Raw genomic sequence first — 21078 nt, 5'->3', positions numbered from 1 at the left:
TGCCAGATACTCATAAAATTTTCTTATTTAAATCAATCGATCAATTTAACTAATTTTTGGAATACAGTATTTTCGTTTCGTCATACGTACATCATAGATATTTTCATTTTTATTTATTTATTTATTTATTTTTAATATAGGAGATATTCTAGACATAAATAACCCCCAAAATTACTAAAAGTTAGAGGATTATCCGATTTTGATAAAATTTTCAGGATTTATTAATAAGTGAATGTTAATATAAAATATTGATAAAAATGAAATTGGCGCTCCTACAGAATTGGGACGAAATTTTGTAGTCGATAAATGGAGTTTTCAGATAAAAAAAAAAAAAGAATGGTTTCAACTGATTTTTTGTTAATTCTAATAAGTTACAATGGTAGCTTCCAAAGTATGCAGTCGAAATTACCTGAATATTACTGAATTATTAAAAAATAAAAAATAAAACAAGTTTAATCGTGGTAGCAGGTGAAAAATTGCCGGCATTTTGTTTAAATCGAAAAGAAAAATTACCTCCCCTTTGAACTCCTCTTTGTCTTCCGATAGTTTTCATCAAATTCTATTTTTTATTTTCTTTAATAATTTTCTACCTCTTCGATTTTCGTAATTTTGGGATATAATCATCTTAAAAATACGAGGAATACGTAGATACCATTGTTTTCATGTGAAATTCAGTTTTACGATTTCAGAAATTTCGTCCCAATAGTGCAGAAGCTCCATGAAATTTATTAACTAAGATGTTGACAGAAGTGTGTGTGTGTGTGTGTGTGTGTGTGTGTGTGTGTGTGTGTGTGTGTGTGTGTGTGCGCTGATTTTATTTTCATAATACCATTTTTTTTATAAAAACATAAAAACAAAAAATGAATGTAAAAGACTTATAGATTTTTTGGTTCACTTTATTTATCCCCCCCTCCCTTCAGTCAAAATAGTCTAACTTCGAGTGACAATTTTTACAAAGACATAACATAACACGCTGATAGTGCGAATATTTTTAAGACATTTAGTATTCAAAGTCATCACGACATTCATTTATTCATTCATTCATTCATTCATTTATTTATGTTTATATATTTTTTTTAATCCATTTTTTAGTACCGTTTTATACCGGAAGTTGCCTTTTTTTTCTTCATTTCACCTACGAGGTTTAAAAATAACAAATTTACCGAAAGTTATTTCAAAAGATGTCTCTTCACTTGCACCTAAAAAATGTCAAGCATATCATTTGGACACCACTCCAAAAATTGAATATAACGTGTACAAATAAGAGAAACCAAGGTAGGCACTTATCCAAAATCCGCCCCTTTCTGAAATAAATAAATAAATGAATAAATAAATAAAGGAAAATTTATATGATGCATGAACACCAAAAATCACGTAAATTAATAAAGTTTTATTTTATTTTTATTTTTATAAAGAAAATCATTTTTAAGCGAATTTGAGATTTTCAAATGCCTCCATCCCTATGTTAAGAGTGGCATTTTTTTTTAAAACCTTGATTAAGAGTTATCCCCCTCTTTTCTTCAGAATGTTTTCAAGATGGCGTCTCGGGGTCTTGGGTGCGTTGCTCATAGTTTTACTAAAAAATTTGCTTTCCTTATTTAAAAATAAAACTACTTGATTAATTTATGGGATTTTCTTTTCGTCACAGGTACGCACATCTTACAGATGATTTTTTTTTTTCATTAAAAAAAAAAAAATTATTTTTTATTTTATTTTTATTTTATTAGGAGGAGAATTCTGGATAAGCACCAAAAGGTAATATGGTGTTATGGTGGAGGGAACGGGAGGAGCATAAGGAGTCAGTCACGTAAATGGCTGAAGAAATTTACGATCAGAAAAAAAACTTTATTTCATATATACCTTAAGAGTGGAGTGTATGGTATAACTTCCAATAATGGCTGAAGCAATTTACGATCTAAACATCACTTTATTCCATATATACTTTAAGAGAGGGGTCTATAAGAAGTCAGTTCCGGAAATGGCTGAAGCAATTTACGATCTAAACATCACTTTATTTCATATATACTTTAAGAGAGGGGTCTATAAGAAGTCAGTTCCGGAAATGGCTGAAGCAATTTACGATCTAAACATCACTTTATTCCATATATACTTTAAGAGAGGGGTCTATAAGAAGTCAGTTCCGGAAATGGCTGAAGCAATTTACGATCTAAACATCACTTCATTTCATATATACTTTAAGAGAGGGGTCTATAAGAAGTCAGTTCCGGAAATGGCTGAAGCAATTTACGATCTAAACATCACTTTATTTCATATATACTTTAAGAGAGGGGTCTATAAGAAGTCAGTTCCGGAAATGGCTGAAGCAATTCACGGTATAAAAATTGCTTTCTTTCATCTAACAAATTCAGACATTCAATTTCATAATGAATTAAGAATATTTATCTTATGTATATTTTTGCAAGTGTTTTTTTTTCTTTAACCAAATCCTACCAATCGCACTCCCTCCTGGTTCATTTCATTTTCTTACCACTATGAAAAAATTGCAAAAGTTGATATGTAACATGTTTCTATCAAATCTTATTACTTACATGCTAAATTATCAAATTATCAAAAAAAGATAGTGACATAGTTATTACGAACTGATTTACAAGTCACTTTGATTAAATTACAATCTCTAGAAAAAAGTGAAGCCTTACAATAGTTCTGTTTCTTGTAATAATATATATCAAGCTGTTCTCCATATTTGACTAGAAAAATATTTATTTTTTAATTTACGGTCTGATCGGAACTAACATTACACTCATTATTCTATTGAATGGTATTCTATTATTTGCTTCTGTGATGATGTTTTCAACTACCGTGGAATTTCCACGGGTTCGACTGATTATTATTATTATTCCTTTCGATTCATTGCAATCATCTAATTTCTTTCTATTAAAATAGTTTTAAAAGCATCTCAATAATTTTTTTTCTCCAATAATTTTTTTTTTAAAGATTTGAATAAATTATTTTTAAGAAAACAGTCTTTTTCTAAATTATTTTTTGAAAACATTCGTTACAGTCTTCTAAACTAATCTTAAACTTAACACTAACCTAATCATAACTAGTAGTCACCAGGACTTTGATTCGATTATCCTTTTTAAAGTAACTTATTTTCCTGTTCTAAAATGAGTTTGGTTTGTATATTCCTCATCCATTTGGCCATTAAAAAGACAAACTCTTTTTTCTTTTTTTCTTTTTTTTATTACTTTTTTTTTTGCGCCATATTTCCTTTGTATGATTATAATTTTTGAGAAAAGAATACTAACTTTTATTCCGGATACCATTCATTAGGTATACAATTTCCGGGTTATAATTCATTTTTTTTTTTAATTACTTGTCCAATTTTTAGTTGTGGGTTCAGTTTTCTAGATAAGTATAACATAAAATTATCATTATTATTCAATGTTTTTTTTGACTGACCATTAACTGAAAAAGATAAAACGCTTTGTACAAACGAATTTTGGAATTTCAACGCAGCAAAGTTTGGAAAATTGGTTATATGCTACCCTTTAAAAAAAATATACGTCGACAAGTAAAGAGAATTTTCTTTTGGGTGCTTAACATTAAACAAGAGTTTCTCCTCCAAAATTTCTCATCTATGGAACATATTAGACGTCTTCAAACCAAACGTCAACAAATATTTGTAAACAACTGTCTTCATAAGTAATCCCAGATGTTCATTCCGTTCATCATTTTCAATCTTCTCAGAATATTCTTCATCATTCCAATGAACAATCCATTCACATCTTTAACCCTCATCCTACAGTGGCGTTTGGCTTTGATGAGTGGTAAATAAAAATAGACTTGTTCAAAATTCAAATACAAAAAATATTTATGATGTATGTATCCGTTACGGAAGAAAAATGTTATATTCCAAAAATCACGTAAATCGATCAAGTAGTCAACTAGAATTTTTGTTTTTACGATTTTTATCAATTTTAGTAGTAAATCGTAGCCATTACAAGATTAATTTTGATCTCGATAATTCAGTTTGAGTTGTCTCTCTCTATTTATTAAAGATAGCGAGGCAAGACACACCACTCCCTCATAAACATTTATTTTGTTAGTGAAAACCAAAAAACAAAACTAAAACTACTGGATCAATTACGCGATTTTCGGAATGTGACATTTTCGTTTCACGACAAGTATGTATTTGCATCATAAAAGTTTTTTCTGTACTTTTGCTATTTTTTTTTTTTTTTTTGCTGTACTTTTTGTTCAATCGATATAAGAATCGAAATATTTTTTTCCCAAAAATTAATATACGTTTGCATATCAAAAAGTAATCCCCAAGCAGTTCAATTTACGTTAAAATTGCATAGAAAAGTGTCCCTCGTCTAAAACAAATGATTGAGTCGATTTAAAACAAATTTTATTCTTAATTAACAGTAACCCGAAGGTTTAAAAAAAAAAAAAGATCAGTAGATGGGCGGGGTGGGGAAACTGGCGCTCTATACGTCCGACAGGTGTTCTTTGGTTATCAGTAACATTTTCATTTTATTTATTTATTTATTTATTTATAATTTTATGTATTTATTCACTTATTATCGTTGAAAAATTATATTAAATAATGGCAACATTAAAAAAATACGAACTGAGGAATTTCTTTCTTGGAGCATCATTGGAGAAGAATGTGTCAGTTACATCTGAAAAAGAAATATATAACGTCAGAACACGAAAAGACACTGTTGATATATTATATTAAAAAAAAGCTATAGTTAATGTGTAAAGAGATACTGTTGATAAAAATACTATACAAGAAAGAAAGAGAAAGAAAGAAGAAAAGAAAAAGGAAACACTGGAATGTTCAAAGAGAAAAAACAAAAATTAAAGTTTTTTTCATATTATTTGATTCTTCTTCGACTGTGCTCATCTTGAATGTTATTTCTACAACGTTTCGATCGATGTAACCTCCGACCTTCTTCAGGTGTATCTTATCGAACTCCGTAATCTTCATTGCAAGGACCCTTGGTGTGGTGGATAAAGGGTTTGGTAAAATTCAATTGCAATGCTATACTCTCCTGGAGTTTGAAGGTTCAATCCTGAGTATGCATCACTGGATTGCCACGAATAACAGGGACGTGCAAAGTTTCCGGCCACGGTTATGGTCTTTGGTGTGGTTGCAAGTGAAGGCCACACCTTCGAAGTTGGCTTGATAGTCAACACCAAAGTGTACCTGGATGTGCTGAAGAGTGTGGTGATCCCCTGGTGTAATCAGGTAGCCGCTGACAGACCCTGGGATGTGACAGCAAGACTCGGCGCCGGCCCACATGTTCAAAAAGACCCAGGTTTGGTTTCAGAAAAAGTGCTACAACTTTGTACCCTTCTGTCACTGCCCCCCCCCCTCCTCTGATCTGAACCCGCTGGACTAATTCGTTTGGTCATACGTCAAGATCACCACCAACATGACCAATCACAACACCAAAACCAGCCTGATAGCCGCCATCTGCAGAGTATTCACCATCGATTGTGGAAAAGGCATGCTCTGAGTTCCGGATCCGTATCAAGGTGGTGATTGAGGCTGAATAAGGCTACATTGAATAGATGACAGCTCTACTATATAATCAAGTTACCTGAATGGATTTTTTTTCAATAAAAGCCATAGTTTTGTTTCTTTATATCGACAATTTTATCGTTCCACCCTGTACTTATAGCGGCTAATAGAAAAATATATATATTTTTTTTCATGAGTAAGCTATTTTCGCTCTTGTAGAAAAGTAAAAAACAAATCTACAAGATAGATAAATTCAAGGCCATTTTCGTTCAGGTAATTAAAGCCCCGATGAAACAACAGAACCAGATGATGAAAGTCCATATGGAACAATAGAATCTACAACAACAATTACTCCAAACCAACAGATCTTACAAATTGAAGAAAAGTTGATCCAACAACAAAAAAAAATCAAGAATTATTTCCGTGTAATAAACCGTTTATTGACAGCAGTAGCGTTTTCGCAGAACACTATATGGAAAACTATGGAGACCTTTATCTACGTTCCCAACGAAGACAAAATGTTCGACGTTTTCTTCAGAAAGTATGAATTCATTTATATATATATATATATATATATATATATATATATATATATATATATATATATATATTACATAGGCATCACCACTTATCAAGGCCAAGAGGCCACTCAAGGATAAGGGTTAAAGAGTGAACAGTAGACATTGGACAATATAGTAATCATTAGTAATGAAAATTTGGTAAATTTGATAACTTATATAGAACGGCTCATCAAGAACTTATTTACGTTAGACTTGAACACAACCATATTGTAGTCAGCCGGAAAGCAGGAAAACGGAAGACAATTCCATTGGCGTGCAGTTCTAAGAAAGAAGCTTTGTTCATGGAATCTACGTTTAGGTTTAGGCACAGATAAAGAGTGGGGGGAATTATTGATAGTGTGTACAGCTAGACGAGTGTTTCGTGTGAAAGTTTGGCGAGGGGGAACCATAGATTGAAGCTCAGTTGAACACCTTCCATGAAAATAACGATACATCAGAGACAAACTCGCAACATCTCTTCTGTGAGATAGAGGTTGCAAGGAAGAGAAAAGGATATCTCCTACGAGGCTACTTCAGAATAGGTTTTATTTAACAATCAGTTGTTATGGAAACGTGAGATTGTAAGGTTTACCAAATATTACTGGCAATAATATTTTATAAGTTATCCCATCTAAACAAGAATTGCTCGATATGCAAGATAGAGCAAATAAATTAAATTGTAATTCAATGAATTTAAAAAAAACTCTCATTGAAATGAATTTCATATCAAAGAATTTTTATTATTCTAAGCAAGACAAAGAATGCTTTAGAAAATTAATCTCCTTAACCTATAGGGTTCGATGTCTACCATAGGTACCATATAGGTTAAGGAGGTTAATTTTCTAAAGCATTCTTTGTCTTGCTGAGAATAATAAAAATTCTTTGATATGAAATTCATTTCAATGAGAGTTTTTTTAAATTCATTTAATTACAATTTAATATATATATATATATATATATATATATATATATATATATATATATATATATATATATATATATATATATATTAGTGTTGGATGATTACTCGCAATCGGAAATTGGAAACATCGGAACTTTTAGGGGTATCGGAATCAGAAAATATTGTGCCTATTTCTTTTTTTATATACCAAAACGATTCTTGAATTATTTTTTCTAATTTATTTTGTTTTAAACAAACACTTCGACTGCTTGTAGTAATAATAAAATCACAAATATTTATTAATTTTGAACTAACAATAAAGCTAAAATTTATAGATCACACCCATAAGTGTGTTTTTGCGTTTGAGAAAATAAATGCACATTTAACATATGTTTTTACGGTCATCGGGAAAAAATAACAATTTTATTGCTAAATAGTTATACAGCAGCAAACATTGGCATAAGAAGTGCGCCGATTGGCTGAATCCCAAAAGCAGGACACAGGAAATTCATCGCTTCGTCATTCATGTCCACATGTTGAAAACTAAAGAAAATTGGACAGATACCACGTGTTTTAAACTTCTGCGCGGAGTATCACATCGGCGAATGATATCGAAGAAAGATTGGCGATTATTATTTCAACAAACAAGTGTTTTTTTTTTGTTTTTTGTTTTTTCAAAAAACGATTAATGGCCGGACTTACGCGAGTCGTCGAACACCAGGTGCTAAATACTATGTTGAACGTATTCCTAATTGGATTTTGCCATACTGTTTTTTTTTTTATTTAAGAATTTTTGATAACCGCTGCATGCATTTTTTCATATATATATATATTTTTTTACGCATTTTTTTTTATTTTATTTTATTTTTTTTTTTTTTACAATTTTGTGCTTTTCCGGTCGATTTTTTCGTACTTAAACAGTCACCTATGTTATCATGCTGAAAAATATAATTGTTATATAAGGCAAAAAAAAAATAAATAAATAAAAATATGCTCGCCAAATGGTGCGTTTAGAGTTGATACAAGTCGACTTCTTTGGAGTTGGCGCTATTATAAAAAAATACCTATTTATATAAAATAATTCGAAAGGCGCAAAGTTAAAGACAAAAAAAGAAAAAGAGGGGACCACAAAGACTAAAATTCTTAAAAAAATAAAAATAAAAAAATTCTTAAAAATATAAAAAACGGTACTTGTACTGTTTAGTCAAGACATTAAAAAAAATGAAAATATCGAAAAAAGTTTAAATTGTATGTATCCGTTATGGGACGAAGTTCTCTGAAAAAAGTAGGTTTTTTTTTTTTTTTTTTTACAGCGAAAAAACCATTTGTTAGGTGTGTCAGCGCTTTAACTGGAGTTATCTCCCTTTGTCATTTCTAAAATTCAAACAATTTTTTTTTAATCCAAGATGGCCGCCTTCAACGCGCTCTCATAAAAACGTGTTTTTCCGCTGTAAAAAAAACAAAACAAACTACTTGATGAAATTAAGTGAATTTTTTTTTTAGAGAACTTCGTTCTATAACGGATACATACAATTTAAACTTTTTTCGATATTTTCATTTTTTAATGTCTTGACTAAACTGTGTAAGCGCCAAAAAAAAAAAAAAAAAGAAAAAAAAGAAATACAGCTAAATTCACAAAAAAATAGCCTGAATACGTTATATTAGACGTTAACCAGAAAGGTCTTTTTCAGGCAATTGATCGTGGAGCAGAAATTGGAAGTAAACTAAGACGCGCAGCCGCAGAACCTTAACAAAACCATCTTTGTTGTTAAAAAAATTCTTTGGAACAAAATTGACAGCACACGTTTTTTTTTTTCGTTTTTTTTTGTAAACAAGTTGTTTTCTTTTGTTTTTGTTTTTTTTGTAAACAAGTTGTTTTTATATAAGAAAATGGGAATGCTTTTTATTATTAAATTATTTTTATTATTAGGTGAAAATACAGAAAACAATTTTCCAACAAAATTTACGGTACATATGCATTTTGGTAATGTGCTGAACTGCTGAAATAATACCGTCATTATTTGTTTTTTAGCCATTCTTACGATGGGGTTTTACTGCCTACTTCGTCAGACGGCAAAAGTAAAAACATTTTGACTTTTGCCGTCTGACGAAGGAGACAGAAAATTTTCGTCCGCGTAAACAATTGTAATAGTTTAAGTCAATACTTGAGGTGGTAAAATAAAATACATATTTAGCTCTACGAACGCATGGAGAACTTTTATCCTTTTTTTTACCAATTCTACCTCTGAATACATGTGTGTGTGTGTGTGTGTGTGTTTCAAGTTTGACAGAAAGATTCCCGAGTGCGACAAGATACATCTAAAGACGGTCGGAGGTTACATCGACCGAAACGTTGTGAAAATAACACCCAAGAATGAGAACCGCGATCAGAAGAATCCAAATGATACCAATTATCAATGCTTACCTAAAAAATTCAGAAACATAGGTTTTGAATCCTTCGCATATTTAGAGAAAAAAGAAGAAAAATAAATCGTCCGTCCTCACAGCGTAAACGGTTCATTAGTTATGGGTTTATAAAACGGTTCATTCAGCCCCAAGCATAACCGTGTTTTCCTGTTAGCACGCACACACGCACGCACACACGCGTGCGCGCGTGCGCGCACACACACACGTATATATATATATGTGTGTGTGTGTATGAGTGTGTGTATGTGTGTGTGCATTCATACTATATGTATCAATTTTCATTTGTTTAGCCTGTGCCTTTTCAGTGTAACAATTTTAAATGTTACGCCCGTCTGTGATGATGTATATGCGTATGTATGTGTGCTTATGTATGTATAGGGCTGCCCTTACACCATGTCTACCACCGTATGTTCGAAATTTCAAGTGCTGGTGTAGTTAGCAATTTGAATAAATCCCTGAAGATAAATCATATCAATAATTCTATTTCGCTACCAGCCAAAATGATCATTAAATTAACTTCTCAAGAACGGTCGCTCGGAAATCGAACAGATTCGCGATTCTCTTTACAATGTAGACAAACGGATTAATACAGTTTCAGATAAGACTAATAATACAAGAAAAAAAAATCTCATTAATAAAAAGTTTCTCGTTTTACTTATATTTAATAGGTAATTAGAAGTCCGCCTGGCGTTGCCCGTTCGTAAGATTCGCTAAAATATGATATTTTAATTCATGCAGATTGCGTATTTATTATTATAGAGAAAATTCGCTATCAATTACTATATCAAACTTAATATATAATAGTGAGATAAAAACTAAAAACATATATGTATATGACTTCATCTCTCCACCTTCATTCTTTAGCCTTTGAGTCACACATATATGTATATACTAGCAGAAGTACCCGTCGTTGACTGGGTTCAAAAACAGCCTACAGAAAATGGACTGTGATTGATGAAAATATGATAGGTTATGAAAAGGAAGGGGTTGTAAAGAGATAGGTTTTGATACTCAAAAATTTTACCCTAAGCAAAATATGATGAAAGTAAAGATAATTTTTGCGAAAATATATATTTTTTATATCAACTTTGTTTCCATTCGTAGCCAAGAGTGACCAAAAAAATGATGTTTCCTTACAAAGAGAAAATGTTATATATATATATAATAATAATATAAATATACAAGAAATAAATGTTACCATGGTCAATAAAAGTTATTTTTATGGTAGAAAAGTTCATTGGTTTGTATTTTTAAGTAGTTTGTAAAAAAAAAAATTTTTTTTTAATTCACGAATCGGTTAAAAAAAAAAATTAAAATGGCAACGACTTTGAAATGGAGAGTCCCGTTTTCAATTTGAAGGAGGGGCACCTGAGTATTCTGTGTTAACAATTTAAGAGAGTTCCGTCAACGTAAGGAATATTTATAAGCATATTTTAATGTTTTCTGTTATTTTGGGCTTGAGGAATATTCGATTATGGCATGTGTAGTTTATATAAAAATTCATTTAAGTAGTTATCGCCTCAAATTTCGTTTTAATTTCAGTTCGCTGAAATTATTTCAAGTAACGAGTATTAAAAACTATTAAAAAAAAACAAAAAAAACATGAACTGAACTTTTATTGATTATGGTAACATTTATTTCTTGTATATTTATTTTTTCGGGTAGTCGTTTGTTGGCTTTTCTGCTAAACACTCTTACTGAATAATATCGACGAAATATCGAAAAACAAAGAAACAAAAACAGTTTTGAAAAATAATGAAGCTTTACTTACTTTATGAAAATAATCCGAAACAGCAAAATGGGATATTAAAAAATTAAACACGTTATTACTTTAGTTTTTTTTAAAGCAAAGAATCGATATTAATATGAATAAGAAGAAAATGGCGCCCTTTTCAAGCAGAGCAGCTTCGTTTCAGTTTTACAGTTTTAAACGGTGTAGTATTGCGCCGTCGGATTCAAGGTTGTACAATTGTAATGTAAAGAACACGCAGAAAGGGTTGTAATCAACTGAATTCCTTCTAGTACACTGACAAAAAAAGCTTAAACAGATATATAAATAAAAATAAAAAGGTTATGTAAATGTTTTTAAAAAGACACGTAATAATGCGAGCAGGATTTTTTCCTTCTTTTGACACGATAAGAAGTAACGTTCTTATTTTTCATTATTTATCTATTTATCTATTTTCGAAAGAGCGCCACGTGCAAGTGGAGAAGGGGGAAAAACAGAGCTATGCCAAATTTGTGTCGAGAATTGTCTAAAATTCCGACTTTTTTTTTGGCTTTCACTTTAATAAGAACGTGAATTTATGAGGTGAATTTATTCGACACAATATGATTCAACTCAAAAAAATAAGTAAAAGCTAACGTGAATTAAAATTAAAGTTAAGGTGTTATTTTAAACCTTGTTAAACTTTGTGACATATTTACATTCTATGAAGGTCAGGCGCGGACGAACACCCAATAATTTTATTATATCATATTTTTTCAAACTGAAACATAATTATCAAAGTATACTTACGCATATAGATATGAAAAGTCTTTGTTAAAGTTTGTGCCATATTTCCATGGAGTACAGGCGCGAACGCAAACCCCACAATTTAATTATATCATCTTTATTTAAGTTGAAACATACTTATCAAAGTATTCTTATGTACATCTATATCAAAAACCCTTGTAAACGTCTTTTTTTTTTCATTTTTTATTTCAATACTTTGAGGGTCAGGCGCGAACGCACACCCCACAATTTTTATGAACCAACATTCTGCCAAATCAAACATACTCATTCCTGATCCTCGATACATCTTCTATCATTATATGTAATCAGTTTTTTTAAATAGTCAACCATGTAGGAGCCTATTCGTGACCACACACACACACACACACACACACACACGCACACACACACACGTTCAGTTTTATATATATATATATATATATATATATATATAGTAGAGATTTAGAAGGCTGTCACAATGCGAGGAATGAAATATAGTCGTTGTTGGTAAGAGAAGACGAGAACAAGTGGCGATTTACAAATCAATAAGTACATACATATATTCTATATATACACATATTTATTCAGTTGTATTGGTAAAATGTCTTACTTGTTATGTCTGCGACAAATTCCATTATTAATTTCGGAAAAATTCCCTTTTCAAATGGTAAGCGTAACAGATCGATTCAAAGCATACTAGATGATGGAGCGGAAGTTGGGTAGCTATGTGGGGCCTCGGAGCAAATGTGAGTAGGGGATTTATGTATGATATGATTAGGTAATTAACATGTTTATAATTTTATTTATTTCTATTAATTTGTCTTTTTTTTTGGTTTGTAACTTGTTGCTTTAGCGTGAGCTTTTTTAATTTTGTATGTTCTCTGTTTTGTTTTCATCATTATTACTACGATAATGTCCTGATCCTCACATCAACATGAACATCTATGCTATTTTCTCCGATTCCGACCCACACATAGAATTCACCATCGAACACCCCAGCGATGACGGATCCCTATCACTCCTAGACTTCAGCCTAAAAATATCAGACGAAGGGGCCGTCATTACTAAATTCTACCGAAAACCAGCCAGCCGAAGTATATTTATACACTACAAGTCTGCCCTCCCTACTAAGGCCATCATCGGATATGCTAAGAACGAGATCACCCGCATCCAAAGCAAATGCAGCAAGCCAAAAGACAAGACAGAATGCACAAAACGGTTCCACCAGATCCTAGAGACAAACGGATACCCCAGCACTGTCATTAAACACCTTTGGAACACGAGAAAACGTGTAAGAAGCTTCCCCACCAATACTTGCTTCCTTAAAATGCCCCATCTCAGCGACAAGATCACAACGGCTATCTGCAGGGCTATTAGAAGAGAGGGTCTCAATATGCAACTAGCCCACTCTGGGCCATCCCTTAGACAGAAACTCTCTAAACGCAGGCACAGCGAGGACCCACAACCATGCACATTAGCAAATTGCCCCATATACCCCGCAACAATCTGCCACCGTACACACGTAGTATACAGACTAGAATGCTCCGCTTGCGGAAAATTCTACGTGGGCAGCACCACGAGGCCCCTACACATAAGAGTCAAGGAACACACACAAACACAAGCATCATCATTCTGCAAACACCTCAACACATGCAGAAACACTAATACATCTATTAAAATCAATATTTTAACCACAGAACGCAATATTGGGAATTTTTGTATAAAAGAATCATTACTAATATCCAAATTACGGCCAGAACTCAACAACAGACTAGAGCTTGGATCTTCATTCATTATATAACTTTACATACGGCTCCCACCTAAGACTTACCATTACGACCATAACCCATTAGAACAGATACACCACTACACACCGCTCACAGCCCAACTCACTACCCAGATAGGACATTACTACAAGCCCCTCCCATATAAATTATATATATATATAAAAAAATATGAATAAATAAATAAATAATAATATAATAAAAGAAATTTAATAAATAAAAACAGCAGCATATATTTAAAAAAGAGAAAAAAAAATTAAAATATAGCTAGCAAAAAACAAAAAAAAATCTACTTCCACCTATAATCTCATTGAAATAAATAAATTAACAACTTCCAACGAATGTCATCCCAATTTCCCCCTCCCCACCTATCTTCCTACTCCTGGCAATACTAACCTAAACACCCAGCTGCCGACCGAGAGCGCATCACCCCGCACCCCACCTCCCCTCCTCTCTCACATCCCACCCCTAAACTGTTCTTCAATAGCTGACCGGACACAGACCACTAGCGACTTACGTGACCCAGATAAAAATGTATAAATATAGTAATAATGATAAAAACAAAACAGAGAACATACAAAATTAAAAAAGCTCACGCTAAAGCAACAAGTTACAAACAAAAAAAGACAAATTAATAGAAATAAATAAAATTATAAACATGTTAATTACCTAATCATATCATACATAAATCCCCTACTCACATTTGCTCCGAGGCCCCACATAGCTACCCAACTTCCGCTCCATCATCTAGCATGCTTTGAATCGATCTGTTACGCTTACCATTTGAAAAGGGAATTTTTCCGAAATTAATAATGGAATTTGTCGCAGACATAACAAGTAAGACATTTTACCAATACAATTGAATAAATATGTGTATATATAAAATATATGTATGTACTTATTGATTTGTAAATCGCCACTTGTTCTCGTCTTCTCTTGCCAACAACGACTATATTTCACTCCTCGCATTGTGACAGCCTTCTAAATCTCTACTACATACCTATCCCACACAATGCTTCAAACAAACTACATATCAATCCTATATATATATATATATATATATATATATATATATATATATATATATATATATATATATATAGTCTAAAGAAGCTTTTAATTTAAAAAAAAAATGAAAAAATAAAGAATGCAGTTTAAATTCCCGGAGGAAAAAAATATTAACTTTAACCTATCGCAGACTTAGGACCTACATAATCCGACTTCTAAAAAGTTTTTAATGACAAAAGAGAATTCATTTATATAAGGATGAAAAAAGAAAGAAAAGAAAAACCCATTAACTAAAGTTGTTAAATAGAAATAGACTTAGCACTTGCATAAGCCGATTTCGCGAAAGTCTTCAATTTTAAAACAGAATTTAACTACATAAGGATGAAAAGAGAAAACCTTAACTAAAATTTTGTAAATAGAAAATGAGGATCATCAACTGCTTACTATTTTGCTGTTTCGGAGATTTAATATATTTACTTAATTAACGTATTAATAGTTAATTATCCTTATATATATAAAATGAACTCATTTTTCCCCTATGATTTTGACCTTAATAGGATTAAAAAATCAAGACATTTCATGCGAATGTAATATGCACAACTGCAGCACAATATCTGAGGTGTTTTATACGCATATTACCTCTCCACTTTCTCGATAATCGTAGATTCCTATATTTTTCCTGCTGAGAGTGCAATGCCACAATCGGTTAAAATCAATGGAAGTAGTAAAATCTCTTCTCTCTAATTAATTCCTCCTTCCCCTGCCACCACTTACACCGTTTCCGGGATCGTTCACAACGGACAGTTACGAAGGAAAACCGGTTTGGGTTTTCTTTACTTCGTAGTTGCTTTAAAAAAAAAACTGGAATGAAATTTTAACGTTCCTTTTTGTTCTATGCTTTCTATTGGGTAAAACGCACCATGGACTTAAACGAATCGAAGGGTTATTTATGCCATTTGTTTTCGCTTTTCGCTGTGTTTTTTTTGTTTGTTTTTGTTTTTCCAAACACGTTCATCATTTTTCCCCTTATTTTTGCTTTTTGTTTTACCGATTTATTTTTTAAAGATGTTTTTCGTTTGTTCGCTGTTTTTTTCCCCCGATTTTTTTAAAGACGTTTAACATCGTTTTTTTTTTACATATTTAAACAAGGTTATTACTTCGCTTATTCTTTACTTTACCCCCCCCACCTTTCACACACCTCCAAACACCCGGGCAACGCCAGGTACCCCCGCTAGTAGTTAAGAAATTTTAATTTATATATATATATATATATATATATATATATATATATATATATATATATGGCGATTAAGCTACACTGAATATTCCGCGTTTCATCCACTAAGTCTGAAGAATCCTAGAGTGGATGAAACGCGAAATATTCAGTGTAGCTTAATCGCCATATATGTTTCATAAATTACTAACTAGCTCTACCTACGTATTGAGCACTTTTGAATTAAATTCTTAAAGTTTACGCATAAATTTATACTTTCGTATATTAATTTTATGTGAGTAAATGAAGTAGTTATACACACACACACACACACATAGATATATATGTATATACACATACACACAGAGACATTTTCACTTTTATAGATATATAGATATATATAAGTTCACCTGCCATTTCTTTTTTAAAAGATGGAATCGCCTGATCGTCGAAGACAAGATTCAAGCAAGCGAACACGGAAGGACGCTCGAACTGTTCACAGAGTCTTATAATTATATATAGGTATTAAGTTGGGATATGTCATCTTGTTTTCAACTTTGATTCGGTACTTGAAATGTAAACAACCTATAAAAAATATTGCACCTCTTTGTTTAAATAACATTTGTTCTTGATCTATGTATTATTTATCTAAGTCGATAATATTTACTGCCTGTTGGCCTATAATATGGATTGGGTGTATATTTTTTTTTTATATCTTTACTTAATTAATCATGTATTTCAATGGTATTTGTCATACGAAAGAAGTGACCAGATAACAGGTCCATTTCGTGAAATGATTCGTTCATCAAATGCTTCTCTCAGTAAATTGATCGCATCGTATAGCACGTGGTTCTGTCCTGCTGAAACCGCATGATGAACTAGTAAACTAAGCTGAACTTAAAATAACCGATAGTTACCAAATCTGTAATTATAGAAAATAGAGTTGTCAATTGAACGTTCGCCGCTTTAAAAAAAAACCCACATTATATATATATATATATATATATATATATATATATATATATATATATATATATATATATATATATATATATATATATATATATATATATATAATGATTTTGTGTGGATACAAAATGTACATATTGCAATTATGATGAGAGAAAGACATGTTTTGATATTAATGATTTAAGAAATAGGACACCAGCTGATCGGTTCCGCCTTCACTCTTCTAGAGCTGGATCGAGGGGTTTACTTTATTTTTTAAAAGCCGAGATGAGCCCAAGAATGAAAATATGCGTTTAACATACGTTTAAAATAAAGTGTGCTAACTAGGAGATAAAATAATCGGGGATGCGCTATATATTTAAAATAAACGTACGTATGATAAATGCACAATGATAGAATCTCCTAAAGGCTAATCACGTTCAAATCTAAGAGACACTCCTTTTGTTTACAAAGAAAAGGCCCCTTCAAACGAACGTGAATGGTTTTTAAGTGAAAATCAGAATGAGCACGGCTCAAAATAGTAAATGAGTCAATGCTGAAGTTCGTAGCACAAGACGGGTTTTTAAGCTAATGATCTGCTATTGAAAATCCGGGTGTGTTACTCAGAACGTCCATTGGAAGGTAGGTCCCATTTCTGATTCTGCCAGGTATATGCTTTTGGACTTTGCTGGCCAATCTTAACGACGTGTGACCCACGTATTCGGTACTGCAACTACATTTGAATTGATAAATTAAATTATCCAATGTTGAGCTGATTTGTTTGGCGAATTTCTTGCTTAATGACTCTAGCAATGATAAACGAATATAAATTGGACATTAGCATTAGATTTATAACTTAAAATACTGCAGCTTTAAGAATTGATTATATGATGTTATAAATTGAATTAAAAAAATATTAATGCTGCAATATTTTAAGTTATAAATTTATTATATTTTTACTAGAATATCTTGTCCTTTTCTTTTCCAGTTTTAACAACTAGTCCTTTACTTTTTCATGTTTAAGCTTAACCATATTACTTTTCATGCTCGCATTTTTCTATTGTAATCAATGATTTTTCTAGGCTTCCAGTAAATTTACTTGTTCTTTGGTTAATTTCAGTCTTATTTTTTGTCCCCATAAACATAACATAGACATATTTAATAACAACGTACGGCACTCGTCTGCTTTCAATAAAATCTCCCCAATTATCTCCCTTTCATTCCTCCATTCTCTTTGTTTCACTTTTCTCTTTTCGCGAGAGCGGTGAATTGTTAGCAACAGTAGTCGCTGAAGCGACGTTGTTGCTATGGAAACCAGTCATAAAAAATTCGCTCATTTTCCTTACGTTTTTTTTTTTTTTTTTTTTTTTTTTACGATTTTGAACACCACTAAATTCATCATAACATTTGTTTTACTGAACGAAAATTGAAAATTTTATTTTTCACAATATAGCCGAGAAGGTGATCTATAAACTGTCATATTTGTTTGAAATTTGGTCGAAAAATGAGCGAGCGGGGAAGCTTTAAAGCAGTTCAGTGCCACTTAACTATATATTCAAACACAGTAGTGTTTGAATGATATATATATATATATATATATATATATATATATATATATTGTTTTTTTTCAAGTGAGACCATGGAAGAAATATCTTGTACGAATATACAAATACAGTTGTTCCCCGTGAATAAAAAAAAAAAGAGCTCCTTCAGTCTTTGACAGACTATAGATTTCCATGAAGGGGTGTCTGCGCATGAAATTTTTGTGGCAGGAGGTGCATAATTTCCAACCATACCTCTTCTGAGTCGACATTGTTAAATACCAGTGGCAAGTGAAGGTCTGTACAGGACGACTGGGAACAAATGCCGAGATAAGCCGAGAGCACATACAGCGCCTAAACTTCCCAAATGGTCACCCATCTGGTACTAACCAGGCTCAACGTTGCTTAACTTTGGTGATCTGATGAGAACCGGTGTTGCAACGCGATTATGCCGTGAATAAACATGTAAGTAAAATGTAGTTTTGTCTTCGAAAAAAAATGATTGATGATAAGATGAATAAAATCTTGGACTTTCGTACCTTGCAAAATACGCTTAAATATGATATTTTAATTTATGCGGATTTCGTATTTGTTATTATAGAACCAATTCGCTATTGATTTCTATATTGCACCCAATCTCCCAGCGCGCCCCGTAAAATATGCTTAAATATGAGATTTTAATTCATGCATATTTCTACTTATTATTATTAATTATTATATTGTACGCAATGACTTGAATGCCACCAGCTAGAATCGAAACCAAAACATATAGCTCAGCAGCCTTATTCGTTACCATCTGGGTCACATCCATAAAACTAACGTTGTTAAATCTATAAATATATATTTGCGCATGCGTTTAGTTGACTTAAACTCGGCACGTTCCATTTTTTTTTTTTTAATTTTGACCCCTTAGCAATACCGAATAAAAACGGAATTTAATTTGTCCCACAAGCTCAAATCCCCTATATATCAAGTTTGAAATCTGTGGACTCAAATTAACAACATAGTTCGACAGAGACCGCTCCTCACACGGACAGACAGACAAGACCACTCATATATATATATATATATATATATATATATATATATATATACACACACACACAATTCCGGCAAAAAGAAAGTCCGCACTTGTAATCTTTTCAAAAACTGCAAATTTAAGCTAAATTTAATGTAACTGTTTAAACAACCTATACCTCATTTGATTCGCCCTTTATTCCTCTATAATTTGACCTGTTCATATTTGACTTTTAATTTAAATATTTCCGGACATTTTTTTTTACAGATCCGTTTCGTTATGCAGAAACAATACCGTCTCTTTCGTAAATGTCCTGTATCTGTGTGTCTGTGAATTCGTTCCCTATGGACTCGAAAACGGCCGGGTCGATTTTTATGAAATTTCCCACGAAGGTACTTTATGTGCCTGACAGTGTTCTTAGATAATTTTTGTGTTGGAATATATTCGATAAGTATCGATAATCAATAATCTAAATAATCCGATGAAAGAAAGAACAGACGATTTTGACCAAAGTTATCACCTTACTTGTGCATTTCAGAAGTTTTATTACCTCACAAATCGAAAGGCCTTACATATAAAATCTACAGTATGTTCTTTGATATGACAGGGGCGCGTTCAAAATGAATGTTTCTGTTTAGAGCACAATTGAAACATGATACTTGACTTTTTAATTTAAAACTATAATTCAAGCCATTATCACCGAACAGCCATTAATGCCAGGCATATAAAATCAACAGCAGGTTCTTTGATATGACAAGGGCGCGTTTGAAACGAATTTATTGTTTAGAGCACAATGGAAGCATGGTACTTGATTTTTGCATCTTAAACTTTAATGCAAGCTAAATATATAATTTAGCTAAATAATTTTATAAAATCAACAGTAGGTTCTCTACAGTGCAATGTAGACTATAATATATTGTGAACTTAGTTACTGGGAGAGACATGTGAAGCTTCCTCTAGATCTATCACAATGGGGTTCTCAATTAGATCAGACAATCAATCGATTTTTGCATTTTAAACTTTTATGCAATATATATGTCTCTTTATTATTATTATTATTATTATTATTATTATTATTATTATTATTATTATTATTATATAGAAGTATTATTATTCTTTACTATTATATAGTAGTAAAAGCAATTATAATTTTTACATTTAATTTAGGTACGTGTTTGTGGTGTTTACGAATGGTGTAAATGCTCACAGAGAGATTAAGAAATATTAGAGAGTGTTTGAATCGACACAGATTGAGATGTAACGAGAGACATGCCTAGATAGCCAAGAGATATTCGGAAAGAAAGAGAGAGAAAGAAAATAAGAGAGAAAGAGAAAGAGAGAAAGAGAAAGAGAGAGAGAGAGAGAGAGAGAGAGAGAGAGAGAGATAAATGCTATGTTCATTAATGGCAAATTACGACTAATCAGAACAAGTAAAAATATTTTTTCAAACATAACTCAATCCCAGAATTAAAGTATATCATTTTAGCATGTATTTGTGGAATTAAAACAAACAGGAAAACACAAAATGTTGATAAACTCACATTTATATAAACAACAACAACAACAACAACAGCAACAACAACAACAACAGCAATAATAATAATAATAATAATAATAATAATTATTATTATTATTATTATTATTATTATTATTATTATTATTATTATTAATAGTAGAAGCACTAGGA

At 31.7% G+C, this 21078-nt stretch overlaps 1 protein-coding gene and 1 pseudogene across 1 annotated transcript in view; both read right to left on the bottom strand.

Moving 5' to 3' along the window:
• Positions 1-4358: 4358 nt before the first annotated feature.
• Positions 4359-21078, bottom strand: part of LOC145283731 (fatty acid desaturase 6-like) — a 21930-nt gene continuing 5210 nt past the window's right edge. The window contains exon 2 of the mRNA XM_080132786.1: positions 4359-4649. The gene's annotated coding sequence lies outside the window, so the exon portion shown is untranslated. The remainder of the gene's footprint in view (positions 4650-21078) is intronic.
• Positions 18716-18832, bottom strand: LOC145284369 (5S ribosomal RNA; annotated as a pseudogene).

Source organism: Euprymna scolopes, chromosome 8 (genome assembly GCF_053919585.1).
Source record: "Euprymna scolopes isolate OS-2025 chromosome 8, ASM5391958v1, whole genome shotgun sequence".
Taxonomy (NCBI): Eukaryota; Metazoa; Mollusca; class Cephalopoda; order Sepiida; family Sepiolidae; genus Euprymna; species Euprymna scolopes.
This window is presented reverse-complemented; position numbering and strand designations above follow the sequence as displayed.